The sequence below is a fragment of the Coregonus lavaretus genome, assembly GCF_964263955.1.
Source record: "Coregonus lavaretus genome assembly, chromosome: 40".
Lineage (NCBI taxonomy): Eukaryota > Metazoa > Chordata > Actinopteri > Salmoniformes > Salmonidae > Coregonus > Coregonus lavaretus.
Genome location: NC_140027.1, coordinates 5198978 through 5213296, shown reverse-complemented (window position 1 = coordinate 5213296; position 14319 = coordinate 5198978). Strand labels below are relative to the sequence as shown.

At 44.9% G+C, this 14319-nt stretch overlaps 1 pseudogene across 1 annotated transcript; it reads left to right on the top strand.

The window, feature by feature from the left end:
• Positions 1 to 725: 725 nt before the first annotated feature.
• LOC311113584 (noggin-2-like) lies at positions 726 to 1350 on the top strand (annotated as a pseudogene). The gene has a single exon. The product of its transcript is annotated as a noggin-2-like (transcript).
• The last annotated feature ends 12969 nt before the right edge of the window (positions 1351 to 14319 follow it).

The following is a 14319-nucleotide window of genomic DNA, read 5'->3' as shown; positions in this document are numbered from 1 at the left end:
CCAATTGAGATGGTTTGGGATGAGTTGGACCACAGTGAAGGAAAAGCAGCCAACAAGTGCTCAGCATACGTGGCAACTCCTTTACATTTTACATTTTTAGTCATTTAGCAGACGCTCTTATCCAGAGCGACTTACAGGAGCTTCAAGACTGTTGGAAAAGCATTCCAGGTGAAGCTGGTTGAGAGAATGCCAAGAGTGTGCAAAGCTGCCATCAAGGCAAAGGGTGGCTACTTTGAAGAATCTAAAATAAAAAATATATTTTGATTTGTTTAACACTTTTTTGGTTACTACATGATTCCATATGTGTTATTTCATAGTTTATTCTACAATGTAGAAAATAGTAAAAAAATAATAAAGAAAAACCCTGGAATGAGTAGGTCTGTCCAAACTTTTGACTGGTACTGTATATTAATCGTAATATCTCATATGACAGTGCGAGTGAACATAGAAAATACAAGAGTCCATCTTCCAGCCCGTCAAGAGATTACATCATGCAACCCTCGCAGTTAGCAAATATACCTCAACATGCCCCTCGCTTGTGCGAGAAGGCAGTGCCACAATACATTTTTTCGAAGCCAAAAGGGTTTCTTGTGATTGTCATGGTTAAGCCATGATGTCTAGACATGGTCTATTTAATGTATCGTCTTGCTCGTGCCTCTCGTCTTGCTTGTGCGGCTACTCATTTCAAAGTGCACCAGAAGAGCCTTTACGCAAACAAGATAAAAATGGCCTTCTCACAGACGCTACTAGTTTGTGGACTTCTGTCCATTTACTTGTGAGTTTCTCAACATTATCTAGGTCTGCACCCCTCGCCCAACGAGCACCTTCATCTTCCCGGGCCAGGCCTCAAGGAGGAATACGACCCCCGGGAACAGGACCTGGCCAAGAGGACTCTGTGGATTAAGCTCGGCAGCAACTTTGATCCCAACTTCATGTCCATCAACTCGCCCATCCTGGTGAATCTCTCCGTGCAAGACGCCCAGATGAAACTGCAAGGACCCATGCCCAACGATATTAAAAATATGGATCTCCTACCCCCTACGGGAAGTGGGTAAAAGTGGCCAAGAAAGCCCACAGAACATTTCTGCAGTGGCTGTGGACGTATACGCACTGTCCAGTGGTGAATACCTGGAAAGATTAGGGCGTTAGGTTCTGGCCACGCTATATTAAGGAGGGCAACTGCTTCAATGAGCGATCGTGTTCCTTCCCAGAATGGATGTTTTGAAAACCTGCCAAGTCAATCACCAAGACTTTCCTCTGGTGGTATTGTCAAGCGTTTTTAAGAAATAAATATTGTACGTGGATACCGTTGAAATACCAATCATCTCAGAGTGTAAGTGCTCTTGCTGAGTTTCAATGGAAGTAGAAGGGTTGGGGAAGTGGACTGTAAATATATACGGTTTCAATTGCACTGTAAACTCTGAACAGAGGTGGGCACCATAGCGAATACATTTTTTGATAATACATTTTAATTAAAATGCCAACATTGTACATTTTTTATAAAGATGCAGCTGTCTTTTTTAATGAACAGGACCATATTTTATTTCAATGTGTTACCGTAGAAGGGGACTTATCCTGTTAGTGGTGAGAGTTTACTGGTATTTAAGTTACTGTGGTCACCCACTCCTCAAACTTGTCTCTAGTTTCTATGCCAACATTGTACATATTTAAGAAAGATGCAGAAATTACTTTTAGGAACAGGACCATATTTTATTTAAATGTGTTACCGTAGTGTCCCATTAGTGGTGAAAGTTTACTGGTATTTACTGTGGTCACCCACTCCTCAAACTTGTCTCTTTTTCTAGATTCTCAGGGATTGTAAATTACAATGGGTTTTCAGAGACTGAGTATCAGAACTCAGGATAAGATGCAGACAGCTAGAATCACAGATGTTTATTGATCAAACAGGGGGCAGGCAGACGACAGGTCAAGGGCAGGCAGAGGTCCGTAATCCAGGGCAGAGTCAGGCAGGTACAGAATGTCAGGCAGGCTTGGGGTCAGGGCAGGCAGAATGGTCAGCCGGGGAAACTAGGAAACAGAAACTTGAGAAAACAGGAAGACTGGAAAGCACGCTGGTAAGACCTGACGAGACGAGACGAACTGGCAACAGACGAACAGAGAACACAGGTATAAATGCACAGGGGATAATGGGGAAGATGGGTGACACCTGGAGGGGGTGGAGACAAGCACAAAGACAGGTGAAATCGATCAGGGTGTGACAGTGAGGAGAAAAGGAGGTCATAGCTTCATTCTAAGTTTCGAAACGATTTGAAATGGATAAAACTGTTTTTTTGAAAAACTGCTAGAGTTCAGCTGTTAGTAATGTTACATTTGATCTTTGTGTCTGATGGAGCATATTTCAAATCAGGACTTGAAATCTCTATCTATCTCATAATATTGACCCATGCAATCTAGTCAAAAAGTTTTAGAAGTAACCTTGAAAAGGTAACTGTAATTTCCAAGTAGTGTATGCACAAAATCATTGAATACATGAATCTCCCACACATGTCCAAGCCACCATACATTCCCCCTTCATATGAATCAATTGGCCAATATAGTAATTATATAATAATTGAATACATTGTTTATCAGTTTCTCTAAAATGAATAAATCCATGGCGTATCAATTTTACCTTGGCTAAAAGAGATGTATTTATCGAAAGCCTGGTCGGGACATAGGAGAGATGAGGATATAAGAAGGTGTCTGGGAAGAGTCAATATTTCCATATGTAAGCCTTTGAAATTAATGACCTAATATCTCCAATAAGAAAGCTTGTTTTAAAGATGTAATACCCCCTGTCTGTTTCAGGGGGAAGCCTAGAGCCATCAGATCGATGGAGGTTTTAGGCCCTGGGAACAGAACACAGTAACACCATCTAGTTCTACTGTGAGGCTGCTGACCTAGTCCAGTTCCCACCCTTATAACATGGACGACTATAGGAATTAAGGAATCTATATCATGAGAAATACAAATATGTCAGCAAACTTCTTATGATCCATATATTCCGGCCAGCATTTCATCATCAATAATGTACTGTTTATTTTACATACAGTGAGTGCAAAATAGGTAATGATGAATTACTAAACGGAATATTACGAAGAAAAGTTTAGGTTACAGTATGTACAGTAAGCTGCATATCATATTAAGGCTAAACACCCGATTAGCGACTACCCCTTTAACCCTAGTGGTGTGTAATAGGGTGTGGTGAAAAACTTTGACCCCGAGATGTGGGACACTCTTAAGAGAACAGCCTTCTACAATGCGAGGAAGGACACAGAGCCTCTGCATGCAGCCACTTAAAGACTAGCTTCCTGCACACCCTGGAATTAAAACGCCATTATGAAGCTGGCACGGAGGAGTGGCTCAAACGGAAACAGAAGTTGTTGTGTAGCAAGCTAAGGTGACAACAATGCCTGCCATGGACGTGTCGTGACTTGACTTTTAACATTAATCTGAAGACTGTTATTTCTCTAATTAACTAACTATGTTAAATTGTTACCTGATTAAATTAATAATGTAACAATTAACTCATTAGGATTTGAGGCACCACGAGAGCGGTTGTGTAAAGAGTTACCATCTCCCGAATTAAACTCTAGAAGGTCTATACAGTGGTTTGCGAAAGTATTCACCCCTCTTGGCATTTTTCCTATTTTGTTGCCTTACAACCTGGAATTAAAATGGATTTTTTGGGGGTTTGTATGATTTGATTTACACAACATGCCTACCACTTTGAAGATGCAAAATATATTTTTTTGTGAAACAAACAAGAAATAAGACAAAAAAAACAGAAAACTTCAGCGTGCATAACTATTCACCCCCCTAAAGTCAATACTTTGTAGAGCCACCTTTTGCAGCAATTACAGCTGCAAGTCTCTTGGGGTATGTCTCTATAAGCTTGGCACATCTAGCCACTGGGATTTTTGCCCATTCTTCAAGGCAAAACTGCTCCTGCTCCTTCAAGTTGGATGGGTTCCGCTGGTGTACAGCAATCTTTAAGTCATACCACAGATTCTCAATTGGATTGAGGTCTGGGCTTTGACTAGGCCATTCCAAGACATTTAAATGTTTCCCCTTAAACCACTCGAGTGTTGCTTTAGCAGTATGCTTAGGGTCATTGTCCTGCTGGAAGGTGAACCTCTGTCCCCGTCTCAAATCTCTGGAAGACTGAAACAGGTTTCCCTCAAGAATTTCCCTGTATTTAGCGCCATCCATCATTCCTTCAATTCTGACCAGTTTCCCAGTCCCTGCCGATGAAAAACATCCCCAGAGCATGATGCTGCCACCACCATGCTTCACTGTGGGGATGGTGTTCTCGGGGTGATGAGAGGTGTTAGGTTTGCGCCAGACATAGCGTTTTCCTTGATGGCCAGAAAGCTCAATTGTAGTCTCATCTGACCAGAGTACCTTCTTCCATATGTTTGGAGTCTCCCACATGCCTTTAGATGAACACCAAACGTGTTTGCTTATTTTTTTCTTTAAGCAATGGCTTTTTTCTGGCCACTCTTCTGTAAAGCGGCAACAAAAGAGAATTGGCAACTAAAGAGAAGTTCCCACTCCTGCCCTATTAAAGTAAATATCAGTCCTTAGAGCAACGTTGGACTCTCTCCTAACACAAGACGCTGAAAATAAAATAAGATTTGTCAGGCAAAAGCTTTATGAACATGGCGATAAACCAGGAAAATATTTGGCGTACCTAGCTAAAAAGAGAGCAGCCATTTATATGAAAATAAATGTATAATTTAAGAAATGTTATGCAAATCTTTTCTGCCTCAGAACTGACAAATGATGCACCCAAACTTATTTACTAAGATTGAGCTCCCTACTATTTCTGAAGAACAGAGGTCTCTCTTTAATGCCCCTATTACCAAGGAAGAGATAATGTTTGCAATTGAGAATCTGCAAAATGGTAGGGCCCCAGGACCAGACGGGTTTTGTAGTGAGTTCTATAAGGAGTTCCATGGCCTGATCCTTGAGCCTTTGCTTGATATGTTTAACCACTCATTTTCAAATGACCGCCTCCCTCAAACACTGAGGGAAGCTAACATTTCACTTATTCTCAAAAAGGGAAAATGCCCATCGTACAGACCTATTGCCCTTCTGAACATGGATAGAAAATTGCTTTCTAAAATCCTAGCCACACGGCTAGAGGACTTATTGCCACTAATTGTGAAATGGGACCGGTACTAGCTTCATTAAGGGCCGTAACTCATGTAATAATGTCAGGCGGGTTCTTAATGTTATTCAAGCCTACCAACGAAGTGCTGTGGATGGTCTTGTGCTCTCCCTAGATGCTGAAAAAAGCATTTGACCGTGTGGAGTGGTCCTACCTTTTGTTTGCTCTGACAAAATTTGGTCTAGGTGACAACTTAATAAAATGGGTTAAGGTTTTATATGATGACCCTCAGGCTGCTGTCCTTACTAATGGGCTATGGTCAAATAGCTTCTCCACACACAGAGGTACCAGACAGGGCTGTCCTTTGTCCCCTCTCTTATTTGTGCTCGTAATGGCCGAGGCCATCAGAGTAACGCCTGCTATACAGGGTCTGCTCATTGGTGACGTTCGTCATAAAATAAGCTTGTATGCTGATGATGTTTTGATATTCATCTCTAGCCCCGAGACTTCAATTACATCTCTTGTTAATATTATTGAATTATTCAATGATTTCTCAGGCTACAAGATTAATTTAACTAAATCAGAGGGCCCTCATCGACCACTTCCGATGCAGCAAAATAACTGCACAACCTTCTCACCTCTCATCATCATCATCATCATCTCCTCGGGATGCTGATTTGATTGGCTTCCACGCCTTAACAACAGATCATCTGTATTGCATGAGACTGTACAAAAGGTGATCCTCAATCTGCCCTCAGCGAGGTAAAAATAGCCTGTTCTCACTCTCTCTTTCCAACAGGCTAAGTGACTCACCAGAAGTGCAATCGATGTAAGTAGGAAAACAGTGTGTAACAGGAGGTCATCATAGGGAGGTAGTCATAGGTTAAATTAACACTCTTAAACATGTATATGGAGGATGTACTCACAGACATTCCCTGTATTGTCAAAACTGTTGAGAACCTCGTCCACTCTGATGGGACTGAGGTTATCCCTGGAAAAGAATGAGCGAGAAATATGATTATAGTGTGCGTGTGTGTGTGTGTAAACGGCAAGGTGCTCGGCTTACTCATAGGACAACAAGCATCTCAAACCCACCTGCTTGACCTCTGAGTCTGCACTGTCCAGCTGTTTCTGCCTCAGCACCTGAGAGGGAGAGGGTGGTGTAGCAACTGTCAAACCACACAACCTGAACTGATTTAAAAACACCACCTCAAATCACAATTACTGACATGATTTACTGCAGCTATAAAGAGAGCAGGCGATAGGTTACTAAAACGGCTCTAATTACATTTGACATCTAATTCTAGTAGGGTGAGGCCGGGTGCTGCAGACTGTTCTAGTGCCCTTGCCAATTCGTTGATATATACAGTGCATTCGGAAACCATTCAGACCCCTTGACTTTTTCCACATTTTATTACGTTACAGCCTTATTCTAAAATGGTTTAATTTGTATTTATTTTTACCTCATCAATCTACACACAATACCCCATAATGACAAAGCAAAAACAGGTTCTTAGAAATGTTTGCAAATGTATTAAAAATACAAAACTGAAATATTACATTTACATAAGTATTCAAACCCTTTACTCAGTACTTTGTTGAAGCACCCTTGGCAGCGATTACAGCCCCGGCTCTTATTGGGTATGATGCTACAAGCTTGGCACACCTGTATTTGGGGAGTTCCTCCCATTCTTCTTCGCAGATCCTCTCAAGCTCTGTCAGGTTGGATGGGGAGCGTCACTGCACAGCTATTTTCAGGTCTCTCCGGAGATGACCGATCGGGTTCAAGTCCGGGCTCTGGCTGGGCCACTCAAGGACATTCAGAGGCTTGTCCTGAAGCCACTCCTGCGTTGTCTTGGCTGTATGCTTAGGGTTGTTGTCCTGTTGGAAGGTGAACCTTCACCCAAGTCTGAGGTCCTGAGCGCTCTGGAGCAGGTTTTCATCAAGGATCTCTCTGTACTTTGCTCCGTTCATCTTTCCCTCCATCCTAACCAGTCTACCAGTCCCTGCTGCTGAAAAACATCCCTACAGCATGTTGCTGCCACCACCATGCTTCACCATACGGATGGTGCCTCTCAGGAAGAGATGTACTGTACTGCTGACGGTGAGGAGTGAGCGGCCAAACTGGAGACAAGATATAGCCTGGCTGTGTGCTGGAGGTCCTCATCAGCTCTCCTCTGATTAGGCTTTGATATGAGAAGGGAGAGATGGAGGGATGGAGTGATACATTGTGAGAGTCAGGTCTGAGTTCCCTTTTAATACAGATGTAGGATCTTAATTTGAGCCAATTTGCTACAGCAGGAGGAAAATAATCCTGTAGCAACAGGAAATGTGAATTATTATGTGGATTATAATTAATGGACATTTTTGTAGGGGTTGATACATATATCGTAAGGGAAAATCAAGTCTGAAATTTCAAAGTGGAAATTAATAACCTCAGATGCCTTTTTAAACCTCTAATACACTACAAGTTTTACATTTCCTGTATTGCAGGAAAGTTCTCCTCAAACAAGGCGATCAAATTAAGATCCTACATCTGTAGGAGTGAAGGGTTTATCTGTTAAATGTCCTTCAGACAGACAATTCTACAACTTCTCTATCTTATACCACATATTACTATTGGATTCTGTATTGTCTGTATTGTAGGATCTAGTCTCTGTCTGAGCTACTGTATACTATAACCACTATGACCAATCTGTTACCAATCTGTTACCAATCTGTATCAATTATTTAGTCTTTGGATGACCTTGTTTAATTTAACCAAATGTCAACTGTCAACTGTCCCTTTTCTGCCAGAGAACACCCACACCATGTCAGTGTTCCAGACAGTTTAGAAGCACACAGCAGAGGGTGCTGTGGAAGAGAGTGAGTCCTTTTACCTATGGTGACATGCTGCGTGACATGTCCCTCAGTCAAGCATGCAGACCTGGGTTCAAGTACTATTTTAAATCATTTAAAATGCTTTATCTGCACTTGATTTAGTTTGCCTGGCTATATGGACCCATATAATAGTCCCAGAACTGCAAAGCCTGCAAACCTCTTAAACATCTAAGAGGCTAGCTTTCATTTCAGTAATTATTAGCGAGCTGGACACAGTCAAGAAACCGTATGAATGAGTGCCTATAGAAAGTCTAAACCCCCTTGAATTTCTTTCACATTTTGCTGCCTTAAAATGTAATCTATAAAGGGATTAAAGTAGATTATATTCTGATAGATCTAAACAACATACTCCACATTTTCAAAGTGAAAAAAAGTTATAGAACATTTTCCAAATTAAGAGAAAATAAAAACTGAAATATCATAATTGGATAAGTCTCCACCCCCCCTAACTTTTTACCTGGTCTTTGCTCTTTTCATATTTATTTGGATCCTGACAAATTCCCCAGTCCCTGCCGGTGACAAGCATACCCATAACATGATGCTGCCACCACAATACTTGAAAATACAAAGGGATCAACAACATTGCATTCACTCCATATTACTGGCTTCGATGACAAAGTGAAAAGAAGCAGTGTTAAAAAATCCACTCAATCATCCATTCTGTTTGCAACAAGGCTGTTAAGTAGTACTGCAAGACAACATGGCAAAGACATTAACTTTTTGGCCTAAATTAAAGTATACAAATCAAATCCAACACAAGAGAGTGAAACCCTCTCTATTTTCAAGTATTGTGGCGGCTACATCATGTTATGGGTATGCTTGTCATCGGCAGGGACTGGGGAGTTTCAGGATAAAAATAAATATGAAAGAAATAAAGCCCAGGTAAAAAGCTAGAGGAAAACCCACCTCTGTCTTCTGAAAATCTAACCCTGGGATATAGTTTAATTTTTCAGCGAGACAATTAGGAAAACATTTTATAACTTTCTTGCACTTTGAAAATGTGGAGTAGGTTCTGTAGATCTGTAGGAATCACATCTAATTTAGTCCCTTTTTAGATTTAATTTTAAGGCAGCAAAATGTGAAAAAGGTTAAAGACTTTCTATAGGCACTGTAGGTCCATTACTTCTTGTCACGATCGTCAAACACAGTGGACCAAGGCGCAGCGTGATATGCGAACATACTTTTATTTATATTCACCCACACGAACAAAACAACAAAACGATACGTGAAGTCCTTGGTTTACAACACAAAACCAACACGGAACAAGATCCCACAAACACTGTGGCAAAACAGGCTGCCTAAGTATGGTTCCCAATCAGAGACAACAAGCAACAGCTGATACTCGTTGCCTCTGATTGAGAACCACCCCGGCCAACACAGAAACACATGAGCTAGATAAAGAACCTAGAACACAAACACATAGAAACTACACACCCTGGCTCAACATAACAGAGTCCCAGAGCCAGGGCGTGACAGTACCCCCCCCCCCCAAAGGCGCGGACTGCGACCGCGCCAAAACATAAACCGAACAGGGGAGGGCCAGGTGGGCATTCCTCCTCGGAGGCGGTTCCGGCTCCGGGCGTGACCACCACCCTCTAACAATCCCCCCGTAGCGCCCCTGGTCCGGTCTGGCCCCGCTGGCTGGAGCTGGACTGGACATCGGTGAAGCGGATTGCTTAGGCTCCGATGTGGAGCAGCTGACCGGTACCTGACCAGGCACCGGTGACCCAGGCACGGGCTGTGCCGGACTGACGACGCGCACCACAGGCTTGGTGCGGGGAGCAGGAACGGGCCGGACCAGGCTGACGACGCGCACCACAGGCTTGGTGCGGGGAGCAGGAACGGGCCGGACCGGGCTGACGACGCGCACCACAGGCTTGGTGCGGGGAGCAGGAACGGGCCGGACCGGGCTGACGATGCGCACCCCATGCTTGGTGCGGGGAGCAGGAATGGGCCGGACCGGGATGACGACGCGCACCATTGGCTTGGTGCGGGGAGCAGGAACAGGCCGGGCCGGGCTGGCGACACGCACCATTGGCTTGGTGCGAGGGGCAGGAACAGGCCGGGCCGGGCTGGCGACGCGCACCGTAGGCTTGGTGCGAAGGGCAGGAACAGGCCGGGCCGGGCTGGCGACGCGCACCGTAGGCTTGGTGCGAGGGGCAGGAACAGGCCGGGCCGGCTGGCGACGCGCACCGTAGGCTTGGTGCGAGGGGCAGGAACAGGCCGGGCCGGGCTGGCGACGCGCACCGTAGGCTTGGTGCGAGGGGCAGGAACAGGCCGGGCCGGGCTGGCGACGCGCACCGTAGGCTTGGTGCGAGGGGCAGGAACAGGCCGGGCCGGGCTGGCGACGCGCACCGTAGGCCTGGTGCGAGGGGCAGGAACAGGCCGGGCCGGGCTGGCGACGCGCACCGTAGGCCTGGTGCGAGGGGCAGGAACAGGCCGGGCCGGTCTGGCGACGCGCACCGTAGGCTTGGTGCGAGGGGCAGGAACAGGCCGGGCCGGGCTGGCGACGCGCACCGTAGGCTTGGTGCGAGGGGCAGGAACAGGCCGGGCCGGTCTGGCGACGCGCACCGTAGGCTTGGTGCGAGGGGCAGGAACAGGCCAGGCCGGTCTGGCGACGCGCACCGTAGGCTTGGTGCGAGGGGCAGGAACAGGCCGGGCCGGGCTGGCGACGCGCACCGTAGGCCTGGTGCGAGGGACAGGAACAGTCCGGGCCGGGCTGGCGACGCGCACCGTAGGCTTGGTGCGAGGGGCAGGAACAGGCCGGGCCGGGCTGGCGACGCGCACCATTGGCTTGGTGCGAGGGGCAGGAACAGGCCGGGCCGGGCTGGCGACGCGCACCATTGGCTTGGTGCGAGGGGCAGGAACAGGCCGGGCTGGCGACGCGCACCATTGGCTTGGTGCGAGGGGCAGGAACAGGCCGAGCCGGGCTGGCGACGTGCATCACAGGCTTGGTGCGAGGGACAGGAACAGGCCGGACCGCACTGGGAACACAGACCACTGGCCTTATACGGGGATCAGGAACGGGCCGGACCGGACTGGTAACACACTACAGTACCTCTCGCCGTGCCTCTACACTTTCCTACCCTCTAATGACCAATGGCCCCCGTAACCTGGTGGCCTTCTCTCCATGTCCACAAACTTGCCCTTTATCTGCCTCCAGCAGCCCCGTCTTCCATGCCATGTGCCCCCCCTAAAAATGTCTTGGGGGTGCCTCTCGCCTGTCCGACCACGGCCCTGTTGGCGCCGCTTCTCCTCTCCTGCCTGGGTCTCCCCCTTCATAGCCCACCGGCAACGGACGGCCTCCTCCTCCGTGATCTGCCCCCAACCGAGGAGGACATCCACCAACGTCACCTCCTGCGTGTGCTCCTGGACACGCTGCTTGGTCCTGTTGTGGTCGGATCTTCTGTCACGATCGTCAAACACAGTGGACCAAGGCGCAGCGTGATATGCGAACATACTTTTATTTATATTCACCCACACGAACAAAACAACAAAACGATACGTGAAGTCCTTGGTTTACAACACAAAACCAACACGGAACAAGATCCCACAAACACTGTGGCAAAACAGGCTGCCTAAGTATGGTTCCCAATCAGAGACAACAAGCAACAGCTGATACTCGTTGCCTCTGATTGAGAACCACCCCGGCCAACACAGAAACACATGAGCTAGATAAAGAACCTAGAACACAAACACATAGAAACTACACACCCTGGCTCAACATAACAGAGTCCCAGAGCCAGGGCGTGACACTACTTCTACACAGTTTTGATTTGGGTTTAGTCATCTTTAAAGTATATTGACTTTGTTTCCCCCAAAAACACCTCCAAAACACTCAAAAATATAAAAAAGTATCTCAAGTCACCCGCGGGCCGGATTGGACAACCTTGCGGTCCAACCCACTTACCTCAATAGACCATTGGCAGGGGCCCTGTGCAAGGTCTCGCATCATTTATTTTATACTGACTCCCATGGCCTGTGTATAATGAGCATCTGATGAGAGAAGAGGTTAATGATGTTCATATTAGGACCCATTCACTGCTAACCAAGTTTCTAGAGTAGGATAAACCATGTGACATGTTATTGCCCAATAACCTTTCAGCCTCTCTAACCTACCTAACATAAGACATGTTTTACCTTTCAACCTTTCTAACCTCTAAGCTACCTACCACTAAGCCCGAACTGGGCATCAGTGGGTTCATATTTTGTGTGAGAAGGCCGTAAAAACACAGTCTGAAGCTCAAACAGTCACAGTACATAATCAGATCACCATATGAACAGCAATGGAGGACACTGCCTGACTCTCAGTGGTTCTTACACAAAGCGAAGATGAGTTGAAGAGCAGCAAAGCAGTTCCCTCTGCAGCCCAGCTCCTGAACATGCTGCTTGATGCGGGGCTCTCCTGTCCGCTCCAGCCAGCATATCGCGTTGTCCAGGAACTCCGGCACATGCTGACCACAGAGAGTTACCAGTCACCAAAACACTGATTTAGTCTTTACCATCCATTGTCATGAGACAATTAGGGCTGGGCAATATATCGTATTCTAAGGTATACCGGTATGGATCAACATACTATTATGTATTTTTACAATACCCTCTATAAAAGGTATTTTGATAGTGCTACATATATGGAAAGTTCTACAAATTAGATTACTTTATTGTCAGTTTTGTCCTAGTTTGGTTGAGTATAAAACAAAATCAGAATGAAGAAAGACCATTAAAACCACTTAGAATGTATTTGATGCCATGTTAGGGTCATGCGCTACATACAAAACATATTTAGAACTTTTACTATTAATAATCAAATAATGCCATATATCTGAAAAATATTGTAAAATTATATTTTGGCCATATCGCCCAGCCCTAGAGACAACACGCCAATCGGCAATGGGTCATAACGTGAAATTCATGCGCATCAGGTTGCTAGATATTCTATGTGACAAATCAGGTTGAGGAATGACTCCAATGCAATCAGCGATTCAAATGTAATAACACCAAACAGGACATTCCGGTTTCCTTTTCTCCTGGGTATGTCCCGGGTCAGCAGGATGTAAAATGGATTCTGAGAAGTTCTTAACCAATGAAGACGGGCACCCCACCCTTTGGCTTCCTCACAAACACTAAGGAGCATTTTGCCCCATTTCCCAGGCATGAAGAGAACATTCTTGTATTCTTATGAATAATTACTGTGCTGTGTGAATACTTCCTTATTAGAAAATAGAGGGGCAAGAAACCATGTTGCTCTAAAAATGTAGTAAGAAATGAGCAAGAGGAAGCAGTGATGATGCATCATATTCACATTTTTTTAAGAGGCAAAGGCATGCATTCCACTTACCAAGTTAAACTTATTGCTTATCCCGATCATATGCCTCGTCTGATCTTCTAATAACTGGAAGAGAAAACAAATGACAACATGAGTCTTCTCAAATTCAACGCTGCAAATTGTGGGGATCTAGATGTGATGCCTAGCTTAGAAAGAATGCATTAATGTTTAACTTTCTGGTGTTAATTAATCATCCACACTAGTAAATTCTAAAGGCATGAGAGGAGGACTTTAAGATAGTTTATTTTACTAAGTTGAGGGTAATTTATAATACTGTGAAAAGTGTGAAGAAGATTATAATTTGGTAATAATATATATGATTTGAACCATAAAATAACAGAAGAGAGAGAGAGAGAGAGAGAGCTTTCCCTGAATGAGGGATACCTGTTGATAGTCAATTGTACTAATCTTGGATTACTTTTATGGGATAGAAGTAAATTGAGGTATTATCAAATGTTGTCATTTAAATATCATTTTTAGTATGCTTTAATAAACAACAAGTTGGTATTTGAAACTAAATTATTGTAATGAGCTGCAGTAATCAGAGGAAGGCACAATCTAAGTGATTGTTTAGGTAGGTGGTAATATTGACACATGGGCAAATCATGTGTCAAAAGGGGGATGGTAGGATTAAATAATAAATATATACGAAGGAGAGGACAAAATACTTAAAAAAATAAATAAATAAATAAATGAATAGAAATTGAGAGCTGAACATGTATGTGTGAAGATAGTTTATTAACCACACCCGTATGTCAGAGGTTTTGTGCCCCACAGGTGAACTAAAGGAGAAGGTGACCCACTCTATCTAACCAGGAGACTGGTGAGCATCCAGTCCCTAAAGAAGAAAAACTGGTCACTGGTCACAGGTCTCCTGACGGTAGGTAGCTGTCTGATTGTGGGGGCCATATTCCTAACACACTCAAACCCTCCTGATCCGCCAGAAGTAGTAGTTAACCTAACACAAGTTGATAAGATAATACCTGAGCACAGTCTACGA